The sequence below is a fragment of the Hyperolius riggenbachi genome, chromosome 4, assembly GCF_040937935.1.
Source record: "Hyperolius riggenbachi isolate aHypRig1 chromosome 4, aHypRig1.pri, whole genome shotgun sequence".
In the NCBI taxonomy this organism is placed as follows: Eukaryota; Metazoa; Chordata; class Amphibia; order Anura; family Hyperoliidae; genus Hyperolius; species Hyperolius riggenbachi.
In genome coordinates, this window is record NC_090649.1 from 87,343,463 (window position 1) to 87,361,666 (window position 18,204).

At 43.8% G+C, this 18,204-nt stretch overlaps 1 protein-coding gene across 2 annotated transcripts in view; it reads left to right on the top strand.

Annotated features, from left to right (window-relative positions):
- NBAS (NBAS subunit of NRZ tethering complex) overlaps nt 1-18,204 on the top strand; it is a 916,216-nt gene that overhangs the window by 229,018 nt on the left and 668,994 nt on the right. The window lies entirely within an intron of this gene.

The window sequence follows — 18,204 nt, forward strand, 5'->3', positions numbered from 1 at the left end:
TTGATCTATATCTCGTTTTTTCCGCCACTAATTAGGCTTTCTTTGGGTAGTACATTTTGCTAAGAGCCACTTTACTGTAAATGCATTTTAACAGGAAGATTAAGATAGAAATGGAAAAAAATCATTATTTCTCAGTTTTTGGCCATTATAGTTTAAAATTAATACATGCTACAGTAATTAAAACCCATGCATTTTATGTGCCCATTTGTCTCGCTTATTACACCGTTTAAATTACGTCCCTATCACAATTTATGGCACCGATATTTTATTTAGAAATAAAGGTGCATTTTTTCAATTTGCGTCCATCACTATTTACAAGCTTATAATTTTAAAAAATTTAATAAGATACTCTCTTGACATGTATATTTAAAAAGTTCAGACCCTTAGGTAACTATTTATGTAGTTTTTTTTTTTTTTATTGTAATTTTTTTAATTTTTTTTTTAATACAAAAATGTATTTGGGTAATTTTAGTTTGTGAGGGAAACTGCTAATTTTAGATGTAATGTATTTTTTTATTTATTAAAAGTATGTGGGTGCAGTTTACTATTTGGCCACAAGATGGCCACATTCAAAAAATTCCTGGATGCGAACAATGTCGCATCTAGGAACTAAAATGAAGAGAAGAAGTTTCCTGGGGGCAGAAATACCGCGCTCTCTGATGAGAAAGCGTCGGTATTTCTGCCGGGGAGTTAGATCGGTGAATGGGAATTATATTCCCATTCACTGATCGGGGGGGCAGCGGGAGCGCGCGCGGGCGCGCGCCCGATCGCGCGCACCACACGGCTGCAGCACCACTGCCTATCTGGACGGATATATGCGTCCAGATATGGCGAAGTGGTTAAAGACAATTGGTAAGTGGTTTAGTGAGATAATTTATACTCACAAACATGGGTTACCATTCAGGCAACCACTCAATAGGCAGGTGAGGAGATTAGACCTGTCCTCACTCAGGATTAAGTCGTCGCTCTCTTTAGTAAAGAAACAAGAAAGGGGGTAGCACTCCCCTCCACCAGGCGTGGACCCAGAGTATTTGTATGTAGAAAAGAGGCGCCAGCAGGATAAAAGTCAATAATCTTTTTAAAAATTGCTTGGAGGAAGTGGTGAGCTTGTAGAAACTAATTACAGCAGACACCCCGGTTCATATGCTTGCCGGTTTCTTGAGCAAACTCCCCCCAAATACTCACCAAGCCTCCAGCAACGTCATGCAGCCCTCTTCTTGCTCCTAGTTGGCCCCCAAGGGCTTTCCTGCTTCCCCCGTACACAGAAGCCGGCGTGTCACCTGACCTGCATCGGGTCATTTCCAGTTTCCTGTGTTCCGGATAACGGTGACTTTGCTGCACATGCTTGATTCTATATTGTGGGATCTAGTGAGAGGTTACCCAAGATCTGAAGAGGCACTGTGGCGACATATAGTAGAATGTAATTCATAATCCAGGATACCCAATTTTGCATTAATTATCCTGGTTTCAGCATCAGGAACACAACTTATATCTATATATTGCTTTATATGGGTACCTAACCCCGTCCTCCCAGTGTTGCTTAGCCTAGGCTATGATGTCACAAAACCCTCTGCCCCAAAGCACTCTGGGAGGCCACGTGTTGTTTCTACTCACTTAGAGGGCCACTATCGTGAAAATTGTAAAATGTAAAATACATGTAAACACATACAAATAAGAAGTACATTTCTTCCAGAGTAAAATGAGCCACACATTATTTTTCTCCTATGTTGCTGTCACTTACAGTAGGTAATAGAAATCTGACAGAACCAACAGGTTTTGGACTAGTCTATCTCCTCATGGGGGATTCTCAGGACTTTCTTTATTTTCAAGAGTACTTAGTGAATGGCAGGGGCATTTCCAAGATCCTAAGAGATCCAGGGCACTTTTGGACACTCCAGCCAGGAAATGGGTGTGGCCAAACACCAGAATTCGGGTGTGGTCATGGGTGGAGCCAAATTTATATCCAGTAATCTAAGAAGTCCTGCCCAACAAAATGTTGGATGAAGCCCCCTCGTCGAAAGAAATAAAATAAAAATGCAGCATATCACTTAAACATAACTGGGCAGAGTTACCTGGCTTCTGTGCTGGCTGGTCTGGCTTTCTGCTGGGTGTGCTGGCCTGCTGCCAGGTTACCAGGCAGAACCCCCATAGCACTCCCTGACCTCCTAGTGGACCTCCTCCCATGCTCCCACGGGCCTCCCTTTGAGGCACCTTAGCTGACTCTGCTTTGGGGACATCCGGGGCACCCAAGAATCCATCTGGGGCACTCAAGAATCCATCTGGGGCAAGTGCCACTGATCTTTGGGGCTAGCAATGCCCCTTGCTCTGTCCAACTACTAAAAAAAGTGTGAAGCAAGCAGGGAGGCTGGCCAACGTCTTTATATAAATCCTTTTCATGGAGTATCTTTATAAAAAATAAAAACCATGCTGAGCATCCCCCATGGAGAGATGAGCTAGACCAAAATCAGTTCTGTCAGATTTTTACTACCTACTGTATGTGACAGCGATATTGGAGAAAAGTAATGTATGTCTCATTTTACTCTGAAAAAACCTACTTTTTATTTGTATGTGTTTATGTGTATTTTAAATATTACAATTTTCCGTTATAGTGGCAGACAAAAAACAACATTGTGCAGTGATGCACCTTGCCAGCAGTAAAGATGCCGCCATCTGTGATCTATTTAAGAATGTAGAGCGGAGGTTGCTAGTTACCGCTAGCCCACATACTTTAACCAGCATCGGTAAATGCTGTCAAAGTTCTCATCATCCAGTTGCTTCTGGCCCTCCAGTTTTGTTATTACTGTGGTCATGATGAGGGATGGGCGTGGTTTCATTCAGGGCAAGTCACAGGTTTCATAGGGTGAGGTTTAAGTGGGCAGCACGGTGGCGTAGTGGATAGCATTCTCACCTAACAGTGCTGGGTCCCCAGTTTGATTCCCAACCAGGTAACTATCTTCAAGGATTTTGTATGTTCTCGTGTCTGCTTGGATTTCCTCTGGGCACTCCGGTTTCCTCCCACACCCCACAAAAAGCCATACAGTTAATTGGCCCTAGATTACAATAGACATATGACTAATGGATAGATTGTGAGCTCCTCTGAGGGTACACATGCAAAAACGGGGCAGGGAAATGTATGGCAAAGCCAAGAGCGAGCTCACCCTGCTCCTGCAAAGGTCCTGGCGGTGTTAATTACTATTCACCCTCCAGGCCGCCATGGACTTGCTGTTTAAATAATAATTTGGGCTCCGTCTTTTGAGGGCGCCCAAATTACAGTCTGAGCACCGCTATAGCTGTCATTTACATTACGGACTATGGCAGCGCGTGGTGCGCCCTAATTTCCCTCCGCCGTTTTGCGCTGCCTCTCCTCTGAGGTACAGTTAGTGACATGACTATGTACTCTTTAAAGCGCTGCAGAAGACGTCAACGCTATGTAAAAAACTACAAAATAATAACTCACTGGGATTTCTATACTCATAGGATACTAAAGGTGGCCATACACTGGCCCGATTCGCGGCCGTTTCGACAGCAGATTCGATCCTGGGATCGAATCTGCTGCCAATCGTTCGCGCTAAACGCACCCGCCGATCCGATTTCCTCCCGAAATCGGATTGGTCCGTCGATCGCGGCGTGCGGAAAATTACCCTTGATCGCCCGCGGGTAGGGTGCGCGTCGCTAGCGGCGGCCGATCCGATCAGGTATACATTACCTGACGCTGGCTCCCGGGCGTCTTCTCCGCGCTAAACCGCTCTGTTCCAGGTCCATCCCGGCGCTTCCTGTGTCACTGCAGTGACCAGGAAGTTCAAATAGAGGGCGCTCTATTTGAACTTCCTGGTCAAGGAGTGACACAGGAAGTGCCGGGATGGAGCAAGAACAGAGCGGTGCGGTGCAGCGTGGAGAAGTCGCCCGGGAGCCAGCTTCAAGTAATGTATACGGGGGGGGGGGGGCACAGGCGGCAGGAGCAGCTCAACAGATTGTGATCGGTTTCAGGCTGAAATCGATTCACAATCTGTTTGCAGTAAAGGAGGCCATACGATCCCTCTCTGATCAGATTCGATCAGATAGGGATCTGTCAGCTGGTCGATCTAATGGCAAATCGACCAGTGTATGGCTACCTTAACACTTTTCCAGTCCCGATTGTAACTGAGGGATCCAGAAGATAAGTATATAACCTATGTCTGCAAAAGGCAGTGACACTTTCAGTGCTGTTTATTGCAGTGCGTCTCCTATAAGGCATAGATCAGACAGGCTGAACACATAATTGCCAGTAGGTGCTGTTGTCATCATCCTAAATGGCTTTCAGAATAAACTACCCCTTCATTTGCCGTTCCCGGAACTGACACTCTCCTGTTGATTATATACTTCATAATGCTGCACTCATACATTTTCTGCCTCGGAGAAATATTGATGTGGGAATAATTACTTGAGCCGATGTGAAGAATAAAGCTTTGTGCAGCTGATCAGGTTATTTCTAGCCATCTACAGAATCATCATCATTTTCTTCTTGCCTCAATTAAAGCAGAAATGAATATGGAAAAGGGACTAGATAGTTTTTCATATACACATCTTCTTTAGACAATGTAATGCTTCACTTCAGTCAAGTATACTCATTTGAATTTAAAGGAAACTTGTAACATTACAATCGTGTGATCAGACTAACGACACTGTCGGAGTATAAGCAACTCTGAATCTGTGAATGTACCAGCCTTAAAGGACAACAGTAAAAAGCGGGATATGGAGACTCAGGATGACATTTTTATTTCCTTTTATTGTCAACCTGAACCGAGTAAAAATATTTAAAATAAACACATGATGAACCTGCAAATGAATATTACATACTTACCTCACTGTCAGCTCCTCTCAGAAGCTCACCAATTTTGTTTTACAATGATTCCTTCCATTTCTGACGAGATTTTGTCAGAACTGAAACATACCGTATTTTCAGGACCATAAGGCACACTTTTTCTCTTCCAAAAGTGCAAAAGTGTGTGTGTGTGTGTGTGTGTGTGTGTGTGTGTGTGTGTGTGTGTGTGTGTGTGTGTGTGTGTGTGTGTGTGTGTGTGTGTGTGTGTGTGTGTGTGTGTGTGTGTGTGTGTGTGTGTGTGTGGTGGGGGGTGGAGTTAGTGCGTCTTATGGTCCGAATACTACTTTTTGGCCGGCACCAGGTGTCCCAGATTTCCCCCCTTATTCACATACAGAAGTGGCCTGCTGCTCTATTTACTGTTTGCTGCACCATATATAAATGCAGGTAGAACTGAGGATTGGTGAAGGTGGCCGCTCTATGGCCCGCCCTAAAAGGTTGAACTCGATGGACGTATGTCTTTTTTCAACCCAAATAACTATGTAACTGTATCGCGTCAACTCAGTGGCTCAACGTCAAACATCTCTATGGTGATCTGAAAAGCTGTGCGCTGATTGGCTGCCGGGATGGATGACTCGTGCCTCAGCCAGTAAGACTAAGAATATATTAAAGGACAGCTATCAATAGTGGCGAATATCTGTGTGTCACAATTGTGGCCCTGCAGATAAATACATGGATTGTAACTTGCTGCCAGACCTGAGCAGGCAGTTTACAAGCCACTATAACTGGCAGTCCTGCAGGCAAACACGATCATGTATAAAACGCAGCTTCCTGATATTTCAATTGTTTTTCCACCTCCTGCTTACTGGATGTGCACTGTGTGCAACCTTTCAGCGCCCCATGAATAGATAAGCCACTGGAGTTTATCACTTTTGTATTGTGTACCTGGGCGTCAGCCATTCATTTGAGTTACTGTCCTTCGTACAAATGTCTTCACAGTCAGAAAAGTGCAGAGTTATCAGCCCTGGATGTGAACCCTTGACTCGGGTTTTGTTTGTCTTACAGCAAATTGAAGCATATGCAGACATAGCCACACATGGAGCCCCCATTTACCCAACTTCTAAATGACTTGTGACTTAATAGGCCTATTGCGTATCTGCGTTCGCCCACCATAAGGAGCGATCTCCTTAAACTCTTAGCGTTGGCACAACGCATCAATGTTGTCGTAACGATAATGACAGTGGGACGATTCTTGGTTTTATGAAACGACAAATGCATTGAGAATAATCTTTCCTCTGTCACCTAAGCCAGCATGGGGACGCTAATGCCTCTGTAGCGCGAACGACACCGTTCTGTTACTGTAGCAACCAGATGTGTCTTTATTAAGTGCGGATCGTTAAAAGCAATAGCGGTGCCAATACACTCAGCGAATTTGCATGACAATTGAGAATTAATTGTTTTTCTGAATAGTAATGATCACAGTCCCTTCTGTTAATGCAGCTGTACAGCAGCTAAGTAAAAACAAAGTGTGAAACAAAAGCTACTTCTGAGCTTTTCCAAGTTGGAGATTGGCGAGTGGACTTCTGACAATAGGGAGGAAAAATGAGTTTGTCTTTTGTTCTCATCACTGAACATTATCCGATTGTTCCATTACTGGCGCCTTTAGTGCTCAGGATGTTTATGATCTCTTTAGGATGCAGCCGAGATCCCCAGCCAGTCATTCTCTAGATACAAAAAAGACCAATAGTTGGTTTGAATTTTTCAGCTAGTTTCTGCTTCCCCATAGAACAGCACTGTGTGTGCTGATTCTTTATGCAAACATGTGCGGGTGAAGTCAGTGTTCATCTAGCTGATTTTAACTGCTCTGCGACCGCCTAACACCAGTGGGCGGTCGCAGGGTGGCTCCACTAGACAGCCAAACGCTGATTGGCGTCATCACTATTTCAAGAGACTAACAGGGAACGAACGCTCGGGAATCTCGCGTTCCCTGCAGAGCGACACAGGAGATGGCCGCGAACAGCCTGCCAGCCGTGATCGGAGCTGGCAGGCTGAGGGAGAAGAAAGAAAGGACCCTGTCACTGCCCTGTCCCTCTGATCAGCTCACAATCTAAACGGCCCTGCCACTTAACCATCCCTCTGATCAGCTCACAATCTAATCCCTATCATAGGCATATGCCTATGAATGGGGGGGGGGGGGGAGATCAGGGTTGAAAAATAAAAAAAAGCTCTTTAAAAAAAAAAAAATGAATGGCAGCAGCAGTCAAATACCATGAACAGGAAGCTCTGTTGGTGGGAAGAAAAGGTGGCACGATTCATTTGGTTGGTCGAGCAATAAAATGTTAAGGTTGTGCAGTGCAGAATTGTAATAAATCGCCTGGTCACTAGGGGGTGTAAGCCTGTGGGCCTCAAGAGGATAAAATACATTAAAGGGAACCAAGCACCACTTTTTTTCCTGGTTTCTAGTAGCTATAGGACCTGCCATTTCCCACCCCATCTACCTGCCCGATATTTATAAGGTGTGAAGATAGCATCTGTGACTTCTGTATACCCTCTAAAGCATAGTGACCTATCTCTCTCCCCCCCCCCCCCCCCCACACACACACACACACACACACACTCATGAAAGGTTTCAGTTTGCTCTCTGCTAATGTGTGCAATACAATAATTTCAGCAGTCCTTATATGCCTGAAATTTCTGTGTGTCAGGCAGGCCAAGGGAGTTGGATCAAATATGCTAATACAATTCTCTGCTAAACTTTTAAATGTAAAAAGAAGAGATACAATGTAAGTTTTTTTATTCATGAGCCTCATTGTTATTTTAAACGTGCTATTGAGATGCCCTGGATGCTAAAATGGTGTTTGGTTCACTTTAAAGAGGAACTGTGGTGAAAATAACATAATGAATAAAAAAACTTATTTTTATGTTCATTTATAAATGATTTAGTCAGTGTTTGCCCATTTTAAAATCTTTCCTCTCCCTGATTTACATTCTGAAAAATATTCACTGGTGGTCACCTCTTTAGTCCTGCCAGGTGCAGCTCTGCGGAACCTTCGTTAACAGAGAGTTCTATGCACAGAAGGAGATACTGGTTGCTTGGCAGTTAAAAACAGCTGTTGTTTTCCTCATTGCAATGCAAGTTCACAGACATCAAACTGTCAGGGCTATGGCCATGACATCACACTGTGGGAGGGGTTTCACCACAATATCAGCCATACAGGCCCCTCTGATGATCTATATGAGAAAAGGTAAAGATTTCTCGTGGGAAAAGGGGGTATCAGCTACTGATCGGGATGAAGTTCAATCCGGTTTAAAAATCCTCTTTAAATTGCTTATTAAACTATCCAGAAATAAACAGATGCACTTGAACTTGTAGTTGCACACTTGCACTTAGTGAAACCAGGAAAACTGCTCGAGTCAAATATAAACAAGGATGGTTATTATGAGTCCCCTTTGCTGTCCCCTTTTTATAAGTGTCTGGATGGTGTACTGGTTAAGGGCTATTCTGTTCAGTAAGAAGTCCTTGGGCAAGACTTCCTAACCCTGCAGGGTGGCCTATTGAGCACGTCCCTGTGGCTGCGGCTCTTGAGTGCTTTGAGCAGTGCAATCACACTGCAGAGATATCTACGGCAGCCCAGCACTTTCTCACCTTCCTGAGATCCAGCGCTGCAGTTCTCTCTCTGTCCTGCTGTAACCCTATGGTGAAATTAGCCGGCGATCTCACCAGGGAGAAGCAGAGCCTTTCTAATAGAATGGCGACCAATGTCAGGATCCTCCGGGAGGTGACTAAAAACTCCCGCTGTGCGCATTGATCTGCATAGACCTCTGGCAGCTACCATGAGTTCAGCTCAGGATAACCACTCCTAGCTTGTTTTTCCACCCCGAGCTGTACTCGTGATAACCGCTAAAGAGATTAAAGAACCCCTGCACTGTCTAAAACTTTAAAAATGAGCTTTTGCTAACTGTGCTGCCGCTGTTCACTGTCATCTGGGCCAAACGCTATACTTGGGCCCTGGTCCCCCCTGTCACCATTCCTCCGCAGCTGAAAGCTCCTTTGAACGGTGCAGAGCAATGAATGAACTGCGCAGGTGTGATATCGGGACTGCGCCTGCACAATGGAAGAAAGCGTTTATAAACGAGTAAAAGTAATCTAAGACAGGTCAGGGTTTTGTTTTTTGTTGCTTTTTTAACAAAAGGTGTTTGCAATCATTCAGCTTTAAAAAGAAACTCCGACCAAGAATTGAACTTTATCCCAATCAGTAGCTGATACCCCCTTTTACATGAGAAATCTATTCCTTTTCACAAACAGACCATCAGGGGGCGCTGTATGACTGAGATTGTGGTAAAACCACTCTCACAAGAAACTCTGAGTATGTACTCCTGGCAGTTTCCTGTCTGGGAACCTTGTTGCATTGTGGGAAATAGCGGTTTACAGCTGTTTCCAACTGCCAAAAAAGCATGCAGCAGCTACATCATCTGCCAACAGTAAAAATGTCACCATGTAATAAATGTCAGCATGTAAATCAGGGATTTAAAAGATTTTACAATGGGCAAACACTGACTAAATCATTTATACATAGTTATTGTAAAAATGAAGCACTTTTTGTATTACATTATTTTCACTGGAGTTCCTCTTTAAGCGTGCAAGTGTGGTTTCCCATGATGCATCACTCCTGAATCTGCAAACCATCTCTTTATGCCCCTGAAAGCCAGGCACACATCCAGAACCGCTAGTGTATCGTGAGCCTGTGGGTTGTAAATTTTACAGAGCCGCATTGATTGATGTGACTGTTAAATGTATAAGCTATGGGCACACTATATACCAGCAGTTCTGAATGTGCAGCCTTGCTTTCAGGGGCATAACGTGTAAAATGTGCACTGGGATCCATGGTTCTGTAGCTACCTCACTACAGAGACTTCTTACCTTATGAAGTGCGGAACACAGCCGTGCTTGCTTTAGAGACTGGCAAGGCCATGGGGCTGTGGAAAATCACCATGAACCAATGAGAATTGCAGAGGATTCCCGCTGATCTTTTGCAGCCCAATAGAGATCCCCATGTATACAGGGACCGAGCAGCAGCGATTTGCTAGCCCGGGACAGATGCAGACCAATCCACCTGCCTGGGATTATCGTGGACTACACAGAACTGCGTTCCGCTTACTGCTACTGATTTTGCGTATCTGTTGCAGCGTGACAAGTGGGAATGGCTCCTATGGAAAAAGATGTCTGCTCTCCGCTCTAGTGGGAACTCCACCTAATGGACCAATCATTACCCATTTTGACCTGAAACTTTCAGACTGGGCAACAGTTATCTGATATCTACATAACCAAACTTTCACAGCCCCCCCCCCCCCCCCCCCCTCATTCCTAGCAAATAAAATGCTTTACATTTATAGAGCCTTCTCTTTTCGCTACACCATAAGTTAAAACATATCATTGCACAGGAATTCCAAATCATTAATCAGAATGCTTTATTTAGGACTCTTTTATTTATGGTCCATTCCCTGTTCCCCTTTTTCCCCCCATTTTCTTGGTTTTGTTATTTACATTTTCTTCCTAGAGAGATTTATGTTCCTATTTTTTCAAACGGTTTTATGTCCCGCTAATTATGCTACACTAATTAAAAGCTTTTTGTCCTCCAGATCTAGCCGTGGGGAAGATAAAAGCCCACCTATTTTTAGCATAGCCGCAAGACGGTATATAGCGGGGATTGGTTTTCTTGGAAATGAACTGCGGTCTAGAAATGATTGATAGCGCTGGGTTAATGGCGTGAAGTTACGCGGAGCAAGCTGTCATTATGTGTGCATGTTGATGTGTTTAATCACTGCGTGTTGTTTATCAAATAGGTGTTAAACGTTGGTCATGAAGTAGGTAAGCGCAATATTTTCACACTGTGTTTATAGCAATCGGCAACCTGTTAAAGTGAACCTCCAGACTAAAAATCTACTCAGCAGCACTGAAAAGGCTTGGTGTTTCTTTAACAGCATCAGAACTTTGTTTTTCTTATAGAAGTCTCATTTTTAGCTGCATTTTTAGCTAAGCTCTGCCCCTTCAAAGAAAACTGCCCGGGATTTTTTCCCCTGATGCTGTGCAAGCATGATGGGATTTCCTATGTAGTTGTTCACGTTGCCTAGCAACTGGTAGGGGGGATCAGGACACAGGACATTTGGAACTATGTCTCATGCTCCCTGTCACCTTCTTTCAACCAAAAAGATGGCTGCCCTCATGAAATCAAACATTTGCCTGTTCTTTTAAAACAGGGTGGGTAAGAGATTATATTACCCATCTATTTAATTAACATAACTAATGTAACTTAATGATAGTATGTTTATTTAGGCTGAAGTTCCTCTTTAACCCCTCTTTAAGGGGGTTTTCTAATGATCGGTGCTGCGTGGGCTCTACAGCCCGCAGCACCGATCAGGAATGTGGCCGGGCGATCAGACTTCCCCCCTTTTTTCCCCACTAGGGGGATGTCCTGCTGGGGGGGTCTGATCGCCGCCGGCTCTGTTCGTTCGGCGGGGGGGGGGGGGGCTCCTCAAAGCCCCCCTCTGCAGCCATTTCCGCCCTCCCTCCGCTCACCTCCCTCTCCCTCTTCACCCGTAATGCGCAGGACGGAAGTCCATCCTGCGCATCCTAGGATAGGCTTTAGCCTATCATATGCCGGCGATCCCCGGCCAATCAGAGGCCGGGGATCGCCGATCTACGTCACGGCGCTGCTGCGCAGCAGCGCCGTGTGATGTAAACAGCGGGGATTTCTTCCCCGCCTGTTTACATTTCGCCGGCGAGCCGCGATCGGCGGCTCTCCGGCTGTTCACGGAGACAGCCTCCGTGAACTGGCATGGAAAGGCCGCTCGATCGAGCGGCCGTTTCCATGCTATACCACTAATGACCCGCCGACGCCTATCGGCGTTAGGCGGTCGTTAAGTGGTTAAGGTGCAGTTTTGCGATTGAGCTGTAGAATGCATTTTTTAAGTAGTTTTCTCCTTGGTTTTCTTATTATTGTAGACCTCCTTCAGTGAACTCTAAAATATTTTTTTTTTGTTACCACAGAGTTTTTTGTGTGATTTCCAAATGAAAAAAAAAAATCAACGTGTTAGAAGTATAGCACATCAATACAACATCATATAAATGCAAGAGAACCAGGTACAGTCAGTATCTGCATACAGCGGAAAAATTTACATAGGAATAGAATTCTGATGTAAGTAGTACCAAGGCATCAAATATCGAATATCAAAGTCTTAATATAGCATATAGGTAGTGCACATATTGAGGGCAGAATCGGTGGGTCTACTGATCCAGACCATAACTACCTGAGGGTAGCACATTCAACATCAAGGAAATACAGTATAGTACATTTCTGAAATAGCCATATGGTTGAACTTTACAAACAATGCACACAAACCAGAACTCTAAAACACTTTTAAGCATGTTTAGATTCAAAAACAACCATTCACTTTCATATATTTAGTCCATTTATTTGTTTGCTGAAGTGGTTCTAAAGGCTCATACACACGTCCAACAAAGCGCATGGCCAACCTGACAAGCCGCACAACAACCCATTGACATGATCTGTATTTCCACATGGCCAAACCAACTAAATGACCATTTACATATTGCTCCTGCAAGCGGAACAAGTACAAGTTGTTCTAACGATTTGTACACACGTGGCCAGCTGCATGATATCAGCCTAACAGTCGTGTGAGCTGACCTTGACTCTTTAGCATATGAAACCACTGACTCCGACCCCAGCTACCCAAAATTAATCGGACTCCTTAGTCGAATAGTTACCAAGGATGTGGAGTTAGTACAAAAATCATCCGACTCCTCAATTTATTAAACCACTGACTCTGATTCCAGGTCTCCAAAAATTGCTCCAACTCCACAGCCCTGTTTTTTGACTAATGTAAGGGCACCCTACCTGCCACCCCATACTGGCCCCATATGGCAGGGATATCAGACTTTTATTGTGAGGGGTTTTTAGGGACCTGAATTGTAAAGCACTACTGGAAATGTCAGCACTATATAAATGCAGAATAATAATAATAATATTTTAGTGCAACAGAGAAAGGGGAGCTCTGGGTTTACTGCTAATGTATATTGAACCTTTCTGCTATAGAATAGGCTAGTTTGGTGTGTCCCCATTTAGCTTCCAGCAGGCGGTAGGGACACTCACTGATGTGGAAAGGCCCAGAACATTCTATTTACTGGCCAAAACAGAGCATCATATTCCATGCCCCCCTTGCTGTGAGGTTTCCCTGAGCGTGACTTTCCATGGCAACCTGCTGTTACTGTAGGAGTCTAGTCTGAAGAGATCACTCCACGTTCTGGCCAGAGTGTGCGATAATGTTACTGTTCCCTCATTAAGTATTAAGGCTGCTTTGGTTGTATTTTTTAAAAGATTGAGATACCCAAAATGCTTAAAGTGCACCTCCAGCAGTATAGGCTTCAATGCACTAAGACATGTTCGGTAAAAAATAAAGGGTTGGTAAAATACTGCATTCGGTGTTTCAGGCTACGTTCACAGTGTATTGCTGTGTGACTTTATGGGGGCATCTTAAATGATACACGAGGCAACCCTAAAACAGAAGAGTTAAACTCACCTGGGGTTTTTTTCAGTCTCTAGAAGTCCCACACCAAAGGTCTGCTGTCCCCTCCCCTGTAAGATTGTGATCCGCTCTGCGCTTGGGCAGTCTGAAACTTTGTGGACTGGGCAAGTGCATAGTACTCCTGACTACAGGAGCATGCTCACAAGAGGTGGGTACATGCATGCGCAGAAGACTTATCTGCGGGTCGTGATCTTATGGAGGGGACAGCAGAACATCGGCATGGGACCTGATAGACCTCTAAGGGCTGGAAGCAGCCCCAGGTGAGTAAAACTGTTCTGATTTAAGATTGCCTCATGTGTCCTTTAATGCAGAAAGTCGCACTGCAATAATACGTTTATGTAACGTTCACAGTGCATGCGGTGCATTGGGATCCAACACACCACAGTGTCCCAGCACACTGCATTACAATATAATGTGTGAGTTAACAGAAACAGTGAAGCATACTTTTTATTGACTGTATGCCACCTAAATGCCGCATAACGTGGTACGAATTTTTCGTTTCGTTGCCTTGTGTTTCTGTGCTTACAGGAAATGCAATGCAGCACACAACACAGCTTCCATTGTGAACATAACCTTAGACCTTTTCTTCCCAAATTCACTAAGATAGTCACACCAGTGGTAATAGTCCAGTATGTTACAGAAAGAGTGACAATTTACTAAGATTTTTACCTCATGCTGCATATTTTAGGGAAAGGGTGCGAACATTAAGGGCCTCATCAGTTTTCTAGGGGTGGGGAAGACCCCTGTGATTTGTCATTATACTATGGCCTATAGCCATTTATACCCCGTGTCTGGGGGGAGAGGGCGGGCCTACCACTGGTACGAGGGTATTGGGGTAAATGGCGTACCCGCAGACTATTGCTGCGTGTCTAGCTTTTGAAATGAAATCTTCCTAAAGGCGTCCATACACTGATCGATTTAAGCAAAGAATCGATCGAACGATTCTGTAGAATCGATCGATCAGAAATCGATTATATCAAATTCCCCATTGCAATCGATTTGCGGGCAATTTTGATCGATTTGATCTATCTGACAGGATGGAAAATCTAGGTCTATCTGCTGCTGGCAGCAGATCGATGGCCCATAGAGTTGCATTGGATCTAATGGTCCAATAATGCACTTAGATCAATTTTCAATAGATTTCCAATAGATTTCATTCTGAAATCTTTTGGAAATCTGTTCCTAGTGTGTGGCACACATCAGATAGATTCCTGTCAGATTTTACTTGACAGGCATCTGCCAGAAATCTATCTGATGGTCGAATCTGCTGCAAATCTATCAGTGTATGGCCACCTTTATTCTTTATGTTTGACCAAAAGTGGGATCTACAATAATCCTCAAACCCACACCAGAATCATCTTGTCTCCCTGCCCCCCCCCCCCCCCCCCAACACCTCCTCCCTCAAAGAACTTCTTAATGACAGTTTCTTATAAATGCTGATCTGGGAACAGATCTGCCTTTTTGTGTGCAATGTGCATATACGGCAGCCCAAGCTTTTCCTCATTGCTGCCAAAGCATGAAATGAAAGAATGACTTCTTCAAATAATCTACATCTTTTCTCCGGGGCAAGCGCACATCCATGATGCTTTCTGGGTCAATATTTTTTATTAACATTTTGAAAAACAAAACATGGAAAACAATCAACGATATAAAAAGCATGATATTGAATGAAATGGTTTCCCTTGCAGGAAAATGGATTTAGAGCAATGGCAAGCGTGACAGTCCTTATTGACTTTACACATAAAAAAAAGAAATGATAGCACAGGCGTCAGAGTTTTCATAAAAATCATCTTACTGGAGCAGTCTGCAGTTCCAGTCCACTGTCACTCTGCAGAACTTCAGACAAGCACAGATACTAAAAGCTGCTTCTTCCCTCTCTCTTGAGATGACCATACACGATGTAACTAAAACATTTCATTTTCTCATTTTTACGACGCAAACAATTAATTGTATAGTATAGAACATTAAATGTCATTTTTTTTTTATCAAGAAAAATCAATCAAAATTCCCCAGTTTTCAATCTTTTGATCTATAGGCCATGGCAGAGAATTCTGATCAGATATTATGAGAAATTGAATCATATTGTCCTACAATATTATTATCATGTATTTGTATAGCACTGACCTCTTCTGCAGCACTTTACAGAGTACATAGTCAGGTCACTGACAGTCCTCAGAGGAGATCACAACCTAATCTCTACCATAGTATAATGCCCTACCATATTATTATTATTATTATGTATTTCTATAGCACTGACATATTCTGCAGCACTTTACAGAGTACATAGTCAGGTCACTGACAGCCCTCAGAGGAGATCACAACCTAATCTCTACCATAGTCGTAGTATAATGCCCTACCATATTATTATTATTATTATTATGTATTTCTATAGCACTGACATATTCTGCAGCACTTTACAGAGTACATAGTCAGGTCACTGACTATCCTCAGAGGAGATCACAGTCTAATCCTATCATAGTCACAGCCTAATGTCCTACCATATTATTATGTATTTCTATAGCACTGACATATTCTGCAGCACATTACAGAGTACATAGTCAGGTCACTGACTATCCTCAGAGGAGATCACAGTCTAATCCTATCATAGTCATAGTCTAATGTCCTACCATATTATTATTATGTATTTCTATAGCACTGACATATTCTGCAGCACTTTACAGTCACTGGCTGTCCTCAGAGGAGCTCACAATCTAATCCTACCATAGTCCTTGTCTAATGTCTTACCATATTATTTTGTTTTTATATACCATTTTTCCCCGAAAATAAGACACTGTCTTATATTATTTTTTCCTTCAAAATATTGGCTAGGGATTATTTTTAGGGAGGTCTTATATATTGTGGGGGTATCCAGATCCCCCTTTAGTATATAGCCAGATCCCCCTAGTACATATCCAGATCACCCAGGTATATAGCCGGATCCGGCCGTTGCTCTTCGTTGTGTCCCAGCAGCTAGGTCTTATTTTGGGGGGATGGCTTATATTTCAAGCGTGTTTGAAATATAAGCTAGGGCTTACTTTCAGGTAATGCCTTATCTTAGGGGAAAGATAGTATCACTGACATTTTCTAAAGCACTTTAACAAGTACTTAGTCATGTCACTGGCTGTTTTTCAAGGGGCTCACAATCTAATTATACCATAGGCATAGTCTAATGTGCTACTATATTATTGTGTATTTATAGAGCACTGACCTCTCCTGCAGCACTTTACAAAGCACATAGCCATGTCACTGACTGTCCTTAGAGAAACTCATAACCTAATCATACCATAGTCTAATGTGCTCCTATATTATTATCTATTTATAGAGTGCTGACATCTGCAGCACTTTACACAGTACATAGTCATGTCACTGACTGTCCTCAGAGGAGCTCACAATCTCATCCTACCATAGTCATTGTCTAATGCCCTACCATATTATTATAATGTATTTCTACGGAACTGACATCTTCTGCAGCACCTTACAGAGTACATAGTCATCATGTCACTGGCTGTCCTCAGAGGAGGTCACAATCTAATCTGACCATAGTCGTAGTCTAATGTTTGTACCATATTATATTATTATGGGACTAAAATCTGATTTCCAGGGGTGTAGCTACAAATCATGGGGCCCTCCAGCAAAACTTTGATGGGCCCCTGTAATGTTCACAACCCTTTTCCTTGACTACCCCTGGGCAACCCTCACTGCCTTGGGGCCCATCTTACAAGGGTCCTAAAACGAGTTTGGCCATCAGGATCTTCTCACCCATAACATGTGTAGCCATAAAAACACCTGATCTGGAGCATGGAAGGAAGGGAATGTTAGTAGTTGCTGTTCCCCCCCACATCTTTGTGCCCCCCTGCAGTCGCAGAGCAGCTTCCATGTAGTTAAGCCCCTGCAGTTTCCCTATATAACAACATATTGATGAGCAATATGAGGCACTTACTATTATACTGATCTGCAGCTGTTGTATACTTCATTTTTTTACTGCCTGAGGAAGCATGGTTACGCCTGTGAAACGCGTTGCACAATTTCTTGGAGTGTATAAATAAAACTTTTCACTGTTGAAATCGGCAGTTTGTCTGCTTGAGGAGGTAAGTCCACCACTACCTCCTCAACAGTTTGTTTGTCTGCTTGAGGAGGTAAGTCCACCACCACCGCCTCAACAGTTTGTTTGTCTACTTGAGGAGGTAAGTCCACCACCACCGCCTCAACAGTTTGTTTGTCTGCTTGAGGCGGTAAGTCCGCCACCACCGCCTCAACAGTTTGTTTGTCTGCTTGAGGCGGTAAGTCCACCACCACCGCCTCAACAGTTTGTTTGTCTGCTTGAGGCGGTAAGTCCACCACCACCGCCTCAACAGTTTGTTTGTCTGCTTGAGGAGGTAAGTCCACCACCACCGCCTCAACAGTTTGTTTGTCTACTTGAGGAGGTAAGTCCACCACCACCGCCTCAACAGTTTGTTTGTCTGCTTAAGGCGGTAAGTCCACCACCACCGCCTCAACAGTTTGTTTGTCTGCTTGAGGCGGTAAGTCCACCACCACCGCCTCAACAGTTTGTTTGTCTGCTTGAGGAGGTAAGTCCACCACCACCGCCTCAACAGTTTGTTTGTCTGCTTGAGGAGGTAAGTCCACCACCACCGCCTCAACAGTTTGTTTGTCTGCTTGAGGAGGTAAGTCCACCACCACCGCCTCAACAGTTTGTTTGTCTGCTTGAGGAGGTAAGTCCACCACCACCGCCTCAACAGTTTGTTTGTCTACTTGAGGAGGTAAGTCCACCACCACCGCCTCAACAGTTTGTTTGTCTGCTT